Raw genomic sequence first — 17,855 nt, 5'->3', positions numbered from 1 at the left:
ACTTCTACGTGGCCTTGTTATTTTTCTGAAAATTAAATAGGTGTTTGTGAATGCTCTCCAAAAACTGTAAATTGAACCCTTTTTAGTTACATAGATATATTTCATATAAGGATAAATTTGGGAGTTTGTGTATCTCTCTCTCTCTGTAATTAGACACATACATTTTAAGAGAAAATAGTTATGCATTTGTAATCCCTTTTTTTGTCATTGGATACACGTACTAATAATGTAAAAAAATCCACTTAACTCACTGTATCCCCGATTCATGCTTGCATGCATGCACACATGCAAATGTAAACTTCTCTTAAATGCCTATAATGGCATGAATAAGATGAAATTTCTGGCTTTGTTGGTAAGGCTAGATGTGAAAATAGCCAGTAAATGCTATTGCGTGCTATTACAGGAGTGAACTGGGAATATAACATTTGAGTGAAACCTGCATGAGCAATTAGGGTTTATCACACAGGGCAAGTGGGGAAAGGCATGTTGGAAGCTGGCTCCTTAGGCAAATTGTGATTGGTTTCAAGTGCTAGGATCCATGTGTTGGGGCACAGGGCTGAACAGGTTGATTGAGAATAGCTGGCTGAAGGAGCTGAAACCACAGGGATCAAAGAATCATTAAAGGATTCTAAGTGGTCTGTGTCTTGGATGAAACTGTAAATGCTGTGGTAACTGGATCAGAGCCTGGTGAGAAGGGATGGAATCTGAGAAGTTGATAAGGAGCCTACAGATGATAGGACACGTGGCATGATAAGGACCTTGGATAACGTGCTGGGCATCAGAATGAATAGGAAGTATGGATTCTAAACGCTTCATAGGAGCAATATAAGTTTCATAGGGGCAATAAAAAAGCCCAAGTGTACAGTGACTCTAAATTTCTTTAGCTTGGGCTTCTGAGTGTAGAAGAAGTTAATATAGTGAAGTATTGAGATGGGAGATGCCTTTGGTATTTGCCTTTCCTTGGGACTTGTAGGAATAGATTAGAGGTTTTGGTCTAGAACTCAGGAGAGAGGTTAGAGATAGAAATGGAGTTTGGTGGTTGAAAACCACAAGAATTGGGAATGTGAGGGCACAAAGGGAGCCTTCCAGGAACACGCCATTAAGGATGGTAAGAATAAGGAAGCCAGGTAGCAATATAAGCAACTTAACTTGGAGGGAGCAGAGCGCAGGAAGGCAGAGAAACATGGCCAGGGCAGAAAGGACCATTGAGAGTAAGTGTCTCATGTCACAGAAGACTGAAAAGTGACAAGATAATTAGAGGACTAAATTAGGGCAGTTTTCCTGAAGTGTCCATGTCAAAAGCCAGGTGATAGTAGCTCTAGAAGCAAATGGAGGTGCACCTGGGTGGCTCAGTCAGTTAAGTGTATGACTTTTGACTTTGGCTCAGGTCATGATCTCACGATTCATGAGTTTGAGCCCTGCATCTGGCTCTGTCAGTCCAGAGCCTGCTTGGGATGCGCATGCATGCTCTCTCTCTCTTTTTCTCTCTCTCCCGCTCTGCTGCACTCCCTCCCCCAGCACGTGCTCTCTCTCTCCAAATACATAAATTTAAAAAAAAGCAAATGTGGACAGGAGAAAAACTAATGTTTACTTATAACAGCTTTGCTGTAGACATTTTATTAGCTACTTCTTAGTTTTTTCTGCTTAATTCTCATATGAACCCTGTGAAGGAAGTATTTTGCAGATGAGAAATTGAGTCTTAAATAAATATTAGTCTAAATTGTACAACTAATAAATTATAGAGCCAAAATTCAATCTACAGTTCCTTATTAGTCTTAAATTAGTTGGTCTCTGAATGTGGTAAGATAGGTAGGATTGATTATCATTTTCTCAGTAGATAAATAAGTCTCCAAAAAGACTACTTTTCAAGTATGCTTTCTGAAATAAGACTGATAACTTCTCTCTGTATTCTATGTGGTCATAAAAATGTGTACTCCATATTATTCATGTCACCAATAGGCAATTGCCTGATAAATAGTAACATAGCAATAAAGATATATATACGCATATATACATGGTACATATGTGGTGTGCATATACGTGTGTGTGTCATAGGCATCACGATTAAGACTCTTTTGTAATGAAGGCGAGTACACTTACACACCTGTGTATGCTCCCTAAATGTACTGGATTGGCTTTAAAGACAAACTTGATACTTATGAAGAGTTGTAGGTACTATATAAAATGTTCAATAAAACAGTTTACATAGGAGAGATTAGCAAAGTTTTTCCCTCTGTAAATATGCATCCCAGAGTCTTGAGGACCAGTCAGAATTAGTAATGTCCTCATCATAAGATCAAATGCCTAAAAAGGCCAGCTATTATAATTTGAGAACTAACCTGATTTGTATCTAATGAATGCCTGTGTCAATGACTAATAATAAAATAATGAACTATAAATAGTAAACTAACATTATGCCCATGAGAGTAAATAGTATAAAATAATAAGCGCATCATAAAAACATCCCTGGTTTGTAGAGAAGGTAACAAAGTCTGGGCATCTTCTGAATATTAGAGAAGAGAAAACTCTTACAGAAATGTAGTTCTTGTGCTACGTGATTTTGTCCTAGAGGTTTTCAAGCTTTACATCTGCTTCTTGGGGACATAATACGGTGTTCAGGGGAAGGGGGAGAGATCATGCCATTCTGGGTTGGAGATTCTAGTCACATGGGAAAGTTTGTTAGATTGAAGTGGGACCTGAAAACTGTGATATTTGGAAGGGAGGACTTGAACACAAGTAGAATTGAGGTGATGACATCATGGATCACTATCCAAGGAGAAAAATTCAACAAATAAAGAAGGTTGCTTTTGGCAGTAGGCAGTATTGAAGTTGGCTTTATGTCTGAAAATGAGGGGAAATGCCTTCTTTTGGAAATTCATTGGTAAAGTTAAATTGCATCTTCTGCCCATAACATGCACATTGTATGTTGAGAATCTGACAAGTGAATTTGTTCTGAGCCATCAAAGTCTCTTAGGAATTTTGGGTTGTTTTTCTTCTTTTGGTTTAGAATGGACACTAGAACCTTTTTTTTTTTTTTTTTTGGGATGAGATTCTAGTCATGTTTTAGTTTATATCATAGCAAAGAGGTTTTAAATGACCTCTTTATGAATGCAGTTGCTCCTGCTTCTATTCTCATTTCCCTTGATCTCAGCGTGGCTTTTGACACTGTCAACTGTGCTATCATTTCAGAGTGCTTGAGGGAATTTCCATCCTGAAACACTCAATTTTACATCAAAATAACACTTGAAAAGCACAGTTTTGTAGGCAAATATTTTAGCTAAATGGTTTTTTCCAGAATATTGAAAATTCTATTTAGTTAAAACAATAGCATATAGAGGTCTGATTATTTTAGTTGAGCTTCAGAAACACTTTCCACTTTACCCAGCTACCGGAGGCTGTTTTCAAGATGTTTGGCGTCTGGTCCCTTTGCTTTGCCCTGAGCGTAGGTGGCCTTCGGTCCCTCTGCAGTGAGCCACACCAGGAACCACTGGAGCTTTGTTTTGAACTAGAACTTACCTCACACTGATTAGCTGTGGTTCTTGTTGGCATGAAATTAGTTATTTCTGTACCCAACACAATTGGGTACATAGATGATGTGATTTGTGAGCTAGCTGATCTTTCTCTTAGAGCATGTGCTTAAGGATATGGTGGTTAAAGAGAGGTAGGAATTCACAGATAACTTCTGACTTGGAGTTCTAGGACATTCCAACCTTTCATTTCAATGTTAAAATGTAAATAGAGCTCTTAGTCCAGGATGATGATGATGATGATGATGATAATTATTTAACTCAGTTAAAAGCTGAGGCCAGCTTTTGTCTCAAAGTGTCTGTCCTTCCTTTACATCGTGTTAAGTGTACTAGTAAGACTTGAAACTGTCATTTGAAAAGTATCTCTACTTTCATTCTCCATTTATCCTGTCTAATATTGAAGTTTGGACTTTGGTTTAAATTGCCTCTGGATCAGAGAGCTATCCTCCCCAGCTCGCCATTCTTCCAAGAATTATTTTCTAAATGCCAGCAGTCCTTGAAGTCATAGGGATGTGTAAAAGTAGGAAAAACGTTACTCCCAGACTAGACTCTGGTACCTTTCAATTGGCGATCTTGCAGCAAACTAAGAGATAAAGGTCATGTTATCCAGTGAGTTAGGTATCCTGAGCAGATGTGCTGATTTAATATTGAAATGTGTTTCTTCTTGGCCACTATAATTTATGAAGCCTATCACTACAGGTTTCAGTTACAGAACTAAACATCTTCAGTAATGGTAAAGAATTTATTAAAAGAGAGATGCATCCAATACATTTTAACCATAAAATTTTGAAGATTATTTACAATAAATTTTGTACAAAAATTGCATATTTCTTTGTCATAAGACAAGTCTAATATTTTCTAAAGAGAGAAGTATTGGGGAAAAAGGAGGTTTTTGAGATTCTGATTATGAAAAGCAAATATGCCTATCTTGGATTCAGGTCATTGATTATAAATGTAACAGTCTGATATTTTCAGAGGGGCCAGAAACATATCTGAGAAATTACCTGTTAGACCCCTTTGATTCCTGAAGGAGAAATAAGGAAGGGGAAGACCAAAGAAAACATAATATAATATTGCCATAGGATGGGTTAAAATAATGAACACAACCAGTTGGAGTAGCCAGTTTTCCTTTTATTTATTTTATTTGATTTTTAAAAAAAAATTCTCAAAAATAAATAAATAGAGCCAGAGAGTGCATGTGAGAGTAGGGGAGGGCCAGACAGAGAGGATCTCAAGCAGGCTCCACACTGTCAGTGCAGAGTCTGATATGAAGCTTGAACCTATGAACCATGAGATCATGACCTGAACGGAAATTACGAGTTGGACACTCAACCTACCAAGTCACCCAGGGGCCCCTATTTCATTTTATTTTAGAGAAAGAGAGAATGGAAGTAAGGGAGAGGAGTGGGGTTTAAGGGGAAAGAGAGAGAGAGAGAGAGAGAGAGAGAGAAAATCTTAGGTAGACTCCATACTCAGTGTGAGCCTGATATAAAACTCAATCCTTTGACCCTGGGATCATGACCTGAGCTAAAATCTGGAATACACGCTCAATCTCAACAGACTGAACCACCAGGCTCCCCATGTGCTCCTTTGAGATGAAGCCATTGGTAGCCCATTTTCTTAGACTGAACAAAGGTGAAGGGTACTTTTCTAGTGAAGTGAGCCTGATATAATGAGAATGGATCCAGTAAGGTTTTGCACTAGACACAATACGATGTCTTAAGAGGTAAGATGGTAGAAGTAGACATGGTATAAGTGGACATAAAAGCTGTGACCATTCATGGGCAATGACTACCTTTTTTAAAGGAAAAGTTCCTTGGCTTTGAAACAAACAAACCCCACAAAACACATCCAGGCTAACTTGAGTATAAAATCAACGATGAGAGGATATAATTAGCTCTATATTGTTTCCTGAGATTTATGACTGTACAATAGTAATAATCATAGTAATTCAATTTTGTTTAGTCCTTTTAGCTACTTTAATGAGGTGTGTGGTAGGATCCCTGTTTTATGAATAAAGAAACACCCAGGAATAGTGAGGTTCACCCTAGGTCATATAACGGACTTGAGACTTGAACCCAGGTCAGCCTTACTGCAAAGGCTGTGCTGTGTAGCTTCCTTTCTCCACTTTCTACCAGTCATACAACCTTTCAGGTCTCAGGCAGACCTTGATGTGAAGGCGTACGCAAAGCCTACTTGGTAGCAGATATCGCTCTTCCAAATATAGTAGCAGTGACCCTTACATTTGCGTTGTGTACTTTGCATGCCTGTTACAAAGGTGCTGGGAGCTATTTATCAGCACTGCTTTTGCATTATCTGTGGAAGGAGGCCCTTTTAATTTCTTCTTTCTTGATACTCGTTGATTGTAAAATGTCCCCAAAGAGGTAGGCTTAACTCCATAGAAATAGTTTGTCTCTTCCTTTTCTTCATATCATTGATAAAAACTGAAATGCATAAATATGTCAAAATTTCATGGCTTTTTCTGCTCCCTTAGAAAAATTTAAGAAGTTATGGAAGCTTAATGTAATCAGTGCAGAAATAGAGCACACTGTTACATTTTATGAAGGATTATTTGCTTGCTAGGAGGATTCAACAGAAAATTCAAGTGTTGGGATGCTAAAGCAGCACTTTATATATAAAATGTAGACTGAAATAAGAAACATAATTGAATTAGCATGAGAACATTAAGTGATAAAACGAATGTTTTTATTGACTAAGGGTGAGTAGTTGGACTATTACAGGGAAAATCTCAATCAAGGCATCTAAGATATTTAAGACTTAAATGTGACTTTGATATAGCCTCTGGCAACATCTGAAGAGTTTCTAGACAAAACCGAATCATTTACATGGCATCTTATTACTGAAGAAATTTTGCTTTATTCACTATCAACCAAGATTATTATTTTTTTCTTAAAGCAAGTGATCCATGATTATTTATAATCATGCCTTTTGTATTTTAAAAGGATATTATAATTGGTGCTATTCTAAGTGAAGTAAAATTTCAATGTCAACGTAAGTGTGCATATTTTCAAGTGGGTACATGGACACATCGACCAGTTTTTTTGTTCATTGAAACTTTGACTAAAATCTAAGTTACTGGGAAACTGTAATATTAATGGGAAAAGCCTAACTCATGTTGGATATTACAAGGATTAAGCCAGAATTTATAATACTGTCAATAAGTTCTAGAGGATTAATTTAACACATCAAGAAAAGTTCAGTATCTTTTATAAGTTGACCACCAGCAAAATGTGTTTGCAGCTTTCTTTAATATTGTAATAGGAACTCAAGATTTGGGAAGTATCTTAATCTAGATTTAAATATGGAAGTCTTCGGTGACATAGACTAGTGATTCTCAATAGGCTGCAGGGAGAAAAGGAAGCAGTACAGAGCTCTGAGGAGACTCATCGGATAGGTGCCCCGAGCTTTTGTGTAGATGTCCTGCTTCTCCAGAAGATCAGGGGTGGTAGGGCATCTCTTTCAACCTACTTAGGGACAGTTGGACATAATCCATCCCATTTCTTTATGGGAGCTAGTCATATCTGTGGGGTTTTGGTAATCCGTGAATGAGACTGACACATGGTAGTCATTTTCTCGACAGTCGCTACCACATGGGATCAAAAATAGTAGCTCTACAATAATTATTTCTTGGATACGTGTAAACCTGTATAGAGAGGCTATGCATAATGTAGTTTCAAAGGATTAGGTTACTTCATCTTTGGGTTCAGGTAGCAGAATTGAAAGAATAATTTGTTTAACCAATTAAGCCTGGAAAGAAAGCATATCCATGTGCCAGTGGCAGGTTCAGTCATCTGTGCTTCCATTCTGCTTTCTCTTTGGGCAAGAGAGCTATGAAGCATCTATATGTTCAATAAATACAGGAATGTTTTCATCACTTCCAAATCTAGGGAATGATAATGGTGGCTAGGAAAGAGGTAATAAAACAGAGTTCCAATGACCTTGTCATGTATACTGTACATTTATTTCAGGGGTGCCTGGGTGGCTTAGTCAGTGAAGCATCAGACTTTGGCTCAGGCCACGATCTCGTGGTTTGTGACTCTGATCCCATCAGCACAGAGCCTGGAGCCTGCTGTGAATTCAGTGATCCCCTCTCTCTGTGCTCTCTTCTGCTCAGGCTCTGTTTCTTTCTCTCTTTCAAAAATAAAGAAACATTAAAAAATTTAAATCAAAGTGCAAATCTGAAGGTATGGAAATGTATCTGAAATTCTATAATTAGGCATGAAAATAAATTAGGGGACTTCTAAGGGTTATGTGCTATGTGACGCAGAAGATGAAACTGATTTTAAGGCTACTATACAGTGTTTTCTTACAGTATAATCTGTTTTGGCAAAGAAAGAAAAAATAAATAAAAAATAGTAAATGCTGCTTTGTCCTAAAAAAATCCACTCTGAAGGGTCTATTGCATTTGTCCACATGCACATCAAGTACATTTGACTAGTAGAGAATATTTGGTTAAGATACATTTTCAAAAGTTTAAATGAGAAACGTTTTCTCTGCCTTTTCCCTATTGGATTAATACTCATTTCTTCCCAGGGGTCAGAAATTTAAAACAGGGTGTTTAGAGAAGTTAGTGTTCTCTATTCAGTATATCAAAGTAGTCTTTTAGTCACCTCTGGTGGTGATCACAAAACTGTCAGTTGGCTCATCCAGCATCTATAATAGTCAGACACAACCCAACATCCAAGTGTGAGATTTTAGGACTGTTTACACCTGTTACAATCACTGTTCTTTCTGCTGCCCATGTGCATGTTGGCTTCCTACGATCCCATTACACCAAACCTGTACCACTCAATCAGCTTTTCTTGGATTGGGCTTTTCATTTAGTACATTAGTTTCAAAAGGACAAATATTGGTGTAAGAATTGAGACATTTTCTTAGGTCGTGAATTTTAATTTGCCACAAGGAGGGGTGAGCATGTGTCTTGTGACTGGAGTTGATTGGTGGTTAGATGAATTGAGAGTCTGTGGACTGGTGTGGAACAGGTGGTTTCTCGAATTATCTTAAACACTAGATATGTTGGAACATTGAAGAATTGAAACCCCCAGGCTTGTTTTCACAATTTGTCTTTCTTTGTTTCTGTCCAAATTATAAACTACACTGTCTGGTATGGTAGCCACTCATTCGCCCTATGTAGCTCATGAAACTTTAATTTTAATTTATGAAATAAAATAAAAAAATAAACATTTCTCAGTTACCCAGGCCACATCTGAAGTGCTCAGTAGCCACACGGAACTTGTAGCTCCTGTCATGAGCCCCGCAGTTCGTAGAATATTTCCATCATCACAAGTTCTGCACTGATAGGATGTATTTTCAGCTTTGACATTCTCAGATTTCAGTCCCTGTACATTCTGCTTGTGTAATTGTCCTTTCCTTTTAAAAGAAAAACTAGCTGATTTTTTGGTGCACTTTGCATGTTGTTTGCTGGAAGTGCTCCTTGTTAATAATTATAGTAGTGCTCCTCTGTTCTGAATATATATTAAAGCATTTTTCAGTAGGGCTGTGATGAAGTGTACCTTACCGCTACTCTTTGGTGGTGTGGTTCAGTGCCTTGGTTTTAATTCACAGAAACACCACTGCCGCACAGTAAATTATATTGAAATAAGTGTGGCGTATCATGACATAAATATCCCCGGAAAATGAGGAAAAACAAGTTTGACACTCAGGTGGCTAATCCATCACTCAGATATTAGGAAATGGATTGCACTCTTGTTGGCAGGAAGTAAGGGGATAGAAGATGATTTCAGTGATATGTAGGTAGGGAAAAGAAAACAGAAAAAAATAAGACGGATTATTTTTAGCTCATTTGCCTTATTCTGCTGGTTAGAGGATTGAAGACGTAGGTCATTTGCAGGTGACCGTTGTGTGAATGTTGTCCTTGCTGTAACGCCCTGCCCGTGTGTCTTGTGTCTCCTGCAAGCATTGGCATTGACAGTATTTATCTCTTTTCTTCTGTGAATTCTGTCATTTGCATTGCATTTATTTATTGAATTCATGCATCCTCCACTGTCATTTTCCTTTCATACTTCAGTTTTGTTTTGCTTTTCCTATCAATGCAGGATTATAATTCTTAACTTTCAAATGCCTTGGATACTCAATAGAGAAGATTGACTAAAAAACAAAAACAAAAACAAAAAACTCAATTGCCTCTTCTTTTTAAGTCACAGAAATTTCTCCTTTTTCTGTTGTGGAACAACAGAGGAAATGGGAAACAGGCATCCTTGGAAATGAGAGATGTAGGATGAACTGTAAAGTGTTACTGTCAGGGCGGCTGGCTGACTCAGTTGGGAGAGCATGTGACTCTTGATCTTGGGGTCATGAGTTCAATCCCCATGTTGGGCATTTAGCTTACTTTAAAAAATAATTTTAAAAAGGTGTTGCCATCAAGAGAATGGTCAGGACTGGCTGCATTTGGAAGTAAATGATGGAATTAAAGCATTGACTATGGCCACACATAACTAGGAATTCCTTAGAACTGACTGCTCTCAGCCTGTCCATTCAAAAGCAAACCGTGCTTGCCTCTTCTTTGCTTGTGGCCAGAGATGGCAGCACCTCAGAACAGTAGACATATTAGGGGAGAAGTAGTTTCTCAACAGTTTGCTGTATTTGGTATGCCATCATAATTTAATCATACTGATACCAAAAACTGTACAATGGAATACATTGTGAGACAGTGATTGGCACCTAGAGTCACTTATTATTTTGTCAAGGATTTGACATGCCAATCAATTGCATGAGCAATGTATGCTTGCTTGAAATTGATCACGAAACACCTCATGTTAAGCATCTTGATGTTCTCTGCTAATGTAGGTAATTTCTGGGCTTTAGAGCCTTCATTCGTGCTTCTATTTTGTAACTAAGAGGGGGAATGACCAAAGTATGGGCTATTGAAATCATTTTACAGCAGAGTAATACTTTCTATGATGGACTCCAAATGGGGATGTCACACAGTCCTTATTATTTAATGATTTCTTCTATGATTATTAAAGTAAAATGAGCTTACTATGGAGAATTTAAAAATGACAAGCAAATGTAAGGATGAAAATAGATAATCCTACCAATCACAATAACATTGTTTAAAACTTAGAGTTATTTCCTTCTAATCTTTTTGAATTACCTGAGTATACTTTGGAAGACTGTTTTTCCAAAAAAAGTTTACTATATTCATTGATTAAATATTTAAAAACATGATTTTAATAGTATTTAATACATGGATATACAATAATTAATCCTCTTTGATTGGATATTTAGTTTCCTGTGTTGGTGGTCATAAATGAAACGATGCACAGCTTTGTATAAGTTTTATACAGATTCTTGCATTCCTGTGATGATTTTATGAGGTGGCATTAGGTGTAGGTATGTACATTGAAGAAAGACGATAAAGCAAGTGGACAGCTTGCTTTCAGAAAGTGTAACATCATCTCTATCAGCAGTGCATGGGAGTGGTAGAGTTTTGCCATATCTTTGCTAGTACTTAGTCTTCTAAAAACATTTAATTTGATAGTAAAAATTACTAATCCCATTGAAAATAGCCTATCTTTGACTATTATTGCATAAAGTTTTTATATTACCTTATTTTTTCTGTCACTTAAAGGGCTCTACCTACTCTTCTGTTAGAACTTTACTGATTTTAATTGATTGTTGTGAATTACTTATTGAGGCTATAATGCACTTATAACCTTAATACTTTGTACAGCTTTGTTCCATATTTTTTTATTTTAGTGTATAGATGTTTCCCTTCATTTGTATTTCAATCGGTGAACTCTCCCCTCATGAATTTCTTCATTACATTTATAGTTAAGAAGCCATCCTAATGAAAACAAAAACAAAAACCACCACCACACCAACAACAAAACCAATAATCCTTCTCTGTAGAAGACAAGGCATACGCTAACATTTTAAAATATGTTGTAACATTAAAGGTTTTACCCTGAGCTCCACAGTAGTGCTGATGTTGTATTGATACCTCGTGAGATGTGGCTGTGACCCTTGCTCTCAGTACAGTATGAGGCTATGTGGGCTGTGTGGATACAGAAGAGATGGCTGAATATTGTGATTGATTATGTAGCATATTTAGGATGCAGGCCATTTTTTTTGTGTCTGCCATATGTCAATGTTTGTTTTTGAACCCTACTGCTTTAATTACTATAGTTGGATGATAAGCTAGTAACTGATTGGGCTGAAAAACTTTGTCTTCTTCCTCTTTTCTGAATTTTTTTTGAAATTCTGACCTACTTAGTTTTGCAGGTAGACTTTGACATCACTTGACCACTTAATTATTTCCTTGTCCTTTTTATTAGCAATTCGAAAGGGTTGGCATTTCTAAAATATCCCACCTTTCCATTGAGGAATATGATAGTTACCTACATTAAGGCATCCTTTTATGTTCCTGAGAAAATTTTGGCACTTCTCTTAAGATTTAGTGACAGTGCCTCTTAAGTCTTACCTTCCCCTTTAAGATGATAATTCTGCTCTTTCCCAGTTTATTAGGTTAAAAAAAGTATCCTTCTGTTCCTTATTTTGCTTTCCAGCCCTTTTCATAAAACCTGTTGCTTTTTATTGAGGTGAAATTCACACAGAATAAATTTAACCATACTAAGTGAACAATTTGCCATTCAGTAGAATCACAGTATTGCACAAGCAGGCCTCCTGTCTAGTTCCAAAAATGCTCCTCTCTCCAAAAGGAGACAATATTTCCATGAAGCATTTTCTTCCCATTCCTCTTACCCCAACTCCTGGCAACTCCTAATTTATATTCTGTCTCTGTGGATTTAGCTATTGTGGATATTGGATATAAGTGGAATCATAAAATATGTGACCTTTTGTGTTTGACTTCTTGAAATGGAAATATTTCTGAGTTCTATCCACATTGTAGCATATATCAATGCTTCATTCCTTTTAATGGCCGAATAGTATTTCACTGTCTGGTTATATCATAATTTTATGACCCATTTATCCATTGATGAACGTGTGGGTTGTTTCTACCTCTTAACCGTTGTAAACTGTGCTGGCATAATCATGTGGGTATGTGTATTTGTTTTCCATTTTTCTGGAACTGTAGCAGGAATTCCAGCTCTGGAATTGCTGGGTCACATGGTCATCCTATGGTGAAGTTTTGATGAATTATCAAAATCTTTTGCATAGTGGTTGAACCATTTTACACTGCCATGGATAATGAATGAGGGCTCCAAACTCTCTACATCCTTGCCAGTACTACATTTCTTCTCCTTTTTTTTATATTTTAAAATTCTATTTCACTTTGGTTTTGATTTTTACTTCTCTAATAAAGAATGATGTTAAATATGTTTTAATATGCTTCTTGGGCAAAACTCATTTTTTAAAATATTTTTTTTTATTTTTTATTATGTGTTTTAATTTATTTTTGAGAGACAGAGAGAGACAGTGTAAAGCAGGGGAGGGTCAGAGAGAGAGATGGAGACACAGAATCTGAAGCAGGCTCCAGGCTCTGCACTAGCTTGTCAGCACAGAGCCTGATGCAGGGCTTGAACCCACGAACCGTGAGATCATGACCTGAGCCAAAGCCAGATGCCCAACTGACTGAGCCACCCAAGCGCCCCAAAGATTTTATTTTTCAAGTAATCTCTACACCCATTGTGGGGCTCAAACTTACAACCCTGAGATCGAGTCACATGCTCTACCAACTGAGCCAACGAGGCACCCCCAAAACTTACTGTGTTGAATTCAGTTTATTGGTACTAAATTAGGTTTATAATTTTTATTTGGATACAGTTTTGTAACATTTTCATCATCTACTGAGACATTTATGTTTAATTTTGACCTTTAAGTCCTTTGATATCACTGAATCTCCATTAATTTTGATTTATTTCCCAGTTAACTGAAAGATATCTTCAAGTGAATTTTAAAGGGATTTAGGTGTTAGCTTTTCTAAGCCCTTGAATACTTAACTTTTTATTATCATATAACCTGTCTTGTTACAAAATTCGTAGTTTAGAATTATAAAACTCTTAATTAAATTATTATAAATGTTGCTTGTTTGTCTCTTGATATTTGAGTTGCAGAGGAGATATTTGATGTCAACCAGATTCTTATTTCTTTGAAGATGAGGTGTTTTTTTTTTTCCAGAAGTTTGTAGGTTTCTTTCATTTCCCCATTGGGCCATGCATTGTAAACCTTTACCCTGGCTATGTGCATTTGTGTGTGAATGTGTATGAGAATTTTTCTTTAGTTTTCGTGAGGCTCTCTTGACTTGCAACCTCCTTGCCCCTTTATAAATTGAGATTTTGTTGTTAAATTTTTAAAGTGTTCCTTTTTTTGTCCTTGAGATAGCTTTTATTCCAGTTGCTCCCTTTCCCCCTGCCATTGTTCTACGTGTAATTCAAAAGGTAGATCTGTTCTTTGTTCTCTGTAATTCTCTTCTCTTCTCGTCATTTCCCCTTCTTTGTCTGTTCTTCTGAGTTCTGGATCAGCAGCACTAGATCGCTGTCCACGTCACTGACTCAGTTTTCTGCGGTGCTCATTGGACACTCTTGTTGTATGCAGTGCAGTTTTTATTTTTCCTTTTGCCTGTTAGTTTCTTTCCTCACTATGCCTTGCTCTTTACTCTCAGCTTTTACCTTTGGATTTGTCTTAGGTTATTTCCAACTTATATAGATATAAAATACCCATATCTATCTCTATATATTTATATTTACACATATAGATAGTGTGTGTGCATGCATGAGTGGGGAAAGGACAGAGGGAGAGAGAGAAAGCATCTCAAGCAGGCTCCATGCTCAGTGCTGAGCCCCACACAGGGGTTCATCCCAAGACCCTGGATCCTGACCTAAGCTGAAATCAAGATTGAGCCACCCAGTTGCTCCTTAGGTTATTTCAAAGACTACATAGCCAGGAAATAAGGAGGTCCAGGGTATAACCCCAGGCCTATGTGACTGGAAACTTGTGTACTTGTAGTTTTTAAACTGTTTTCAAATAAAATAAACTACACATAGGTAAATGACAACAGAAGAATATTAATAGACTGTGCTTTCTTGAAAATCTATCCTTCGTTATCAAGGGCTTTATCCTAAGAATGCTCACAAGAGTCAAAACTGTTTTGAAATTTCATTTAGCAGGTGATGTATACCTGTTATAAATACAGAATATGTCTCTCCAGTAAAAGGATACACTAATAAGAGAGGATTGTAAATTCCACTCCTTACCTGTATCTTTTGTGTCTGTGACCAATTTCTTTGCATATGTATGTTGAGTTATGGGCATGGTAGCACATTCCACAGACCTCACATTTTGGAGATTGGGAAATGGAGAAAGCATGAATTTGCCCATAACTGCTCCACTTTGGAGTTGTGTGAGCCGGACCATTTTATATAACTTCTGAGCCTACGTGTCACATTCTGTACAAATCCTGTCTCTGGGGGTCTTGTGAGGATTGAATGAGATGAGAACGCTTTTGTGAAGCTACAGCAATGCTTGGCATACGTTAGCTCTCAGACACCGTATCTTTCATTCAGCATTCATCTATTGAGTGCTATAAATGAGGTCCCATAACAGATTCTGGAGACTCTGTTATAAATAAGACTCCCTGCCCTCAAAGAGTTCACAATTTAGGAAGACTTGCAAAAAAGGAAACTAGCAGTAATCATATTTCATAATAGGACTGTACTGGAGAGAAACTCTACACTTGTTTGTCTTACTCGATATTGTGCTCCAGTGCCTATCAGGACACCTAAATGTCCCTTTACTATGGTTGAATGGATGATTTGTTCTATGAATCTGGGATGCATAAGTGAAGAATGCTCAGGATAGAGGTGTACTAGGGAGCAGGGAAGAACACAGAAGAAGGTCATTTCTTAGTCAGGGAATGTACACTGAAGCTGTTTTTTGCTCCCTGTACCTTTTGTAAGTGGATTAATTTGTTGCTCTACCAAAGGATTTGATATTTCAAGGAATGTTGCTATGTATCTTTTTGGTAAAGTGAAATTTTTTGTAATGCAAATAATCTTTTCCTAATTTATATGTGGAGCAAGTTAAGATTTTTGTATGTCAGTTTTCTTTTCCTTCTTGTTTGCTTTTTTTTTTTTTTCTTATCCAAAAGGTGGGCATGGTGGTCTATCTTTGCAATAAGTAAAAACATCATTACAGTAATTGAATGAGAAATTATTGATTGAATTTAATCTTTATTCTTCCCTCCACATTCTATAGAGAATAGAGAAATGGGTTTAAATGTACACATTCCTTTATTGAAGTGAACAAAAAGGGCATGTTCATGTTGATTTAATTGGAAATTCAGACTTTTCTTTCTCATTAAATAATCAGTTGATCTTTAGAAGTCACTTCTTCAGGACTCAGCTTTCCTTTACAAAGAATGTGGAATTTGGACTAGACTAGTTTTAAGTTCCATGCATCTCTAAAATTCTCTGGAAAGGAAAGAAAAAGACTAATGACAGACTTATCTCATAATTAGAGTAGTAAATTGCAAATAGTCCTAAGCTAGAAGATAGAAATAAAAATGACTCTTCATGTTTAGCTTAGGATCAAGAAGCCTGGGTTAAAAAAATACAATTATGCTTATTTTAGACTTTTTAGAAGGTGTCAGACAGTAATTTAAAGGAAGATGAAATTTACATAGCCAATAATAAAAGTGGTTATCATATAAATAAGAAAATTTTCACATCAAAATTCTAATATGAATTGCTTTAAAGAATCAAATTTTGTGTGCATATACACATGCACACACATGCTAATTAAATTCTAATTCAAACTGGGTCACAAAATAAGAATAATTACACTAAATAGTAAGAGGTAAAATCCCAAGAAACAAATAGAATGTGAAACCAACAGTGGAAAAATTCACCTCCTATTAATCTGCTGTCCTTGGCACTTTTCATCTCTGAAGGATATTTACAAAAATAACCACAGGGTGCAATGTGTATTTAAATTTTGTTCCAACTTTAATTACTTTCATCAAAAATGTGTGTTTTTTATTGATAGTGATTTGGGCAGTTTTCATCCATTTTCTCGTATCTGCTGTTTAGAAATACATTGGATCTAAGGAATAATGAGTATGTAAAAATATTAAATCACTTTGTCATTCACTCATTCCTTCATTCACATATTTATTGTGAGCCAGGATTATAGGCACTATTTTGATGTATCCATAATATCTTGGAGCCACACATGCCACAAATGACAGGTATCTACTGACCTCTTTTTTTATGTTTTTCTTAAATTTATTTTTGAGAGAGAGAGACATACAGCATGAGCAGGGGAGGGTCAGAGAGAGAGGGAGACACAGAATCCGAAACAGGCTCCAGGCTCTGAGCTAGCTCTCAGCACAGAGCATGACGTGGGGCTCAAACCCATGAACCATGAGATCATGATCTGAGCCAAAGTCTGACACTTAACTGACTGAGCCACACAGGCGCCCCATCTACTGACCTCTTAATATGTAGCTAGTCAGAACTGAGATGGGCTGTACATATAAAATACACATGAGATTTCAAAAGTTTTTAAAAATATATATATATATATAATACCTCAATATATTTATATGGAGTCCATGTTGAAATGATAATATTTTTGATAGATTGGAATTAATAAAACATATTTTAAAAATTAAGCTCAGCTATATCTTTTAACTTTTTATTGTAGCCACTAAAATGCTGAAAATTTCTCATGTGGCTCCACTACATTTCTATTGGGCATTGCTATTATAGAAATTAATAAGCAAGTCATTGTATACTGATGTATTAATTCTGACATTTTATATAAGAATAGCGATGATGCATGATGGTTCATTGGTAGCTCTTACCTGTGAGTCATCTGTGTCATCTAAGAAGTAACACTTCTTCCTTTCTTTATCCGTCAACATAAGAATAAATGAAGACATGTAAAGAAAAGGTCTGTTCTTTAAATGGCTTTGGATAACGTGGTATACTTGGCAGCTATTCTTATCTGAAATATTAGAATGTGTTTGTACTTCCTGTAAATGATGTGGACCAAGATTCAAAAATACCTTTAAAATTTCTTGTTTTTTCCAGAAAGCTGGATTTTCCTCAATAATACTGAAAACCTATGTATCACTCTAAGACATGCTTAGTCATACCTTCTCTTGACTACTTTCTCAAATGTCTATAGCTGTCAATAAAATGTACTTCCTTAGCCCTTTGAAAGGACATAGCTTGTTTCTCTCAGTAGTTGATATGATAATTTACCTTATGTAGTGTTACTACTTTTCCTTTGGCCTTTCTTTCCTTTTAAATTATATGTCCAACCTGCAACTGGCTTATTGACTTAAGTTTTATCTTGTAGTATCTAATACATAGTGAGCAC

At 36.5% G+C, this 17,855-nt stretch overlaps 1 protein-coding gene across 3 annotated transcripts in view; it reads left to right on the top strand.

Moving 5' to 3' along the window:
• NPAS3 (neuronal PAS domain protein 3) overlaps positions 1 to 17,855 on the top strand; it is an 836,879-nt gene that overhangs the window by 172,024 nt on the left and 647,000 nt on the right. The window lies entirely within an intron of this gene.

The sequence above is a fragment of the Suricata suricatta genome, chromosome 9, assembly GCF_006229205.1.
Source record: "Suricata suricatta isolate VVHF042 chromosome 9, meerkat_22Aug2017_6uvM2_HiC, whole genome shotgun sequence".
Classification (NCBI taxonomy): Eukaryota; Metazoa; Chordata; class Mammalia; order Carnivora; family Herpestidae; genus Suricata; species Suricata suricatta.
This window is presented reverse-complemented; position numbering and strand designations above follow the sequence as displayed.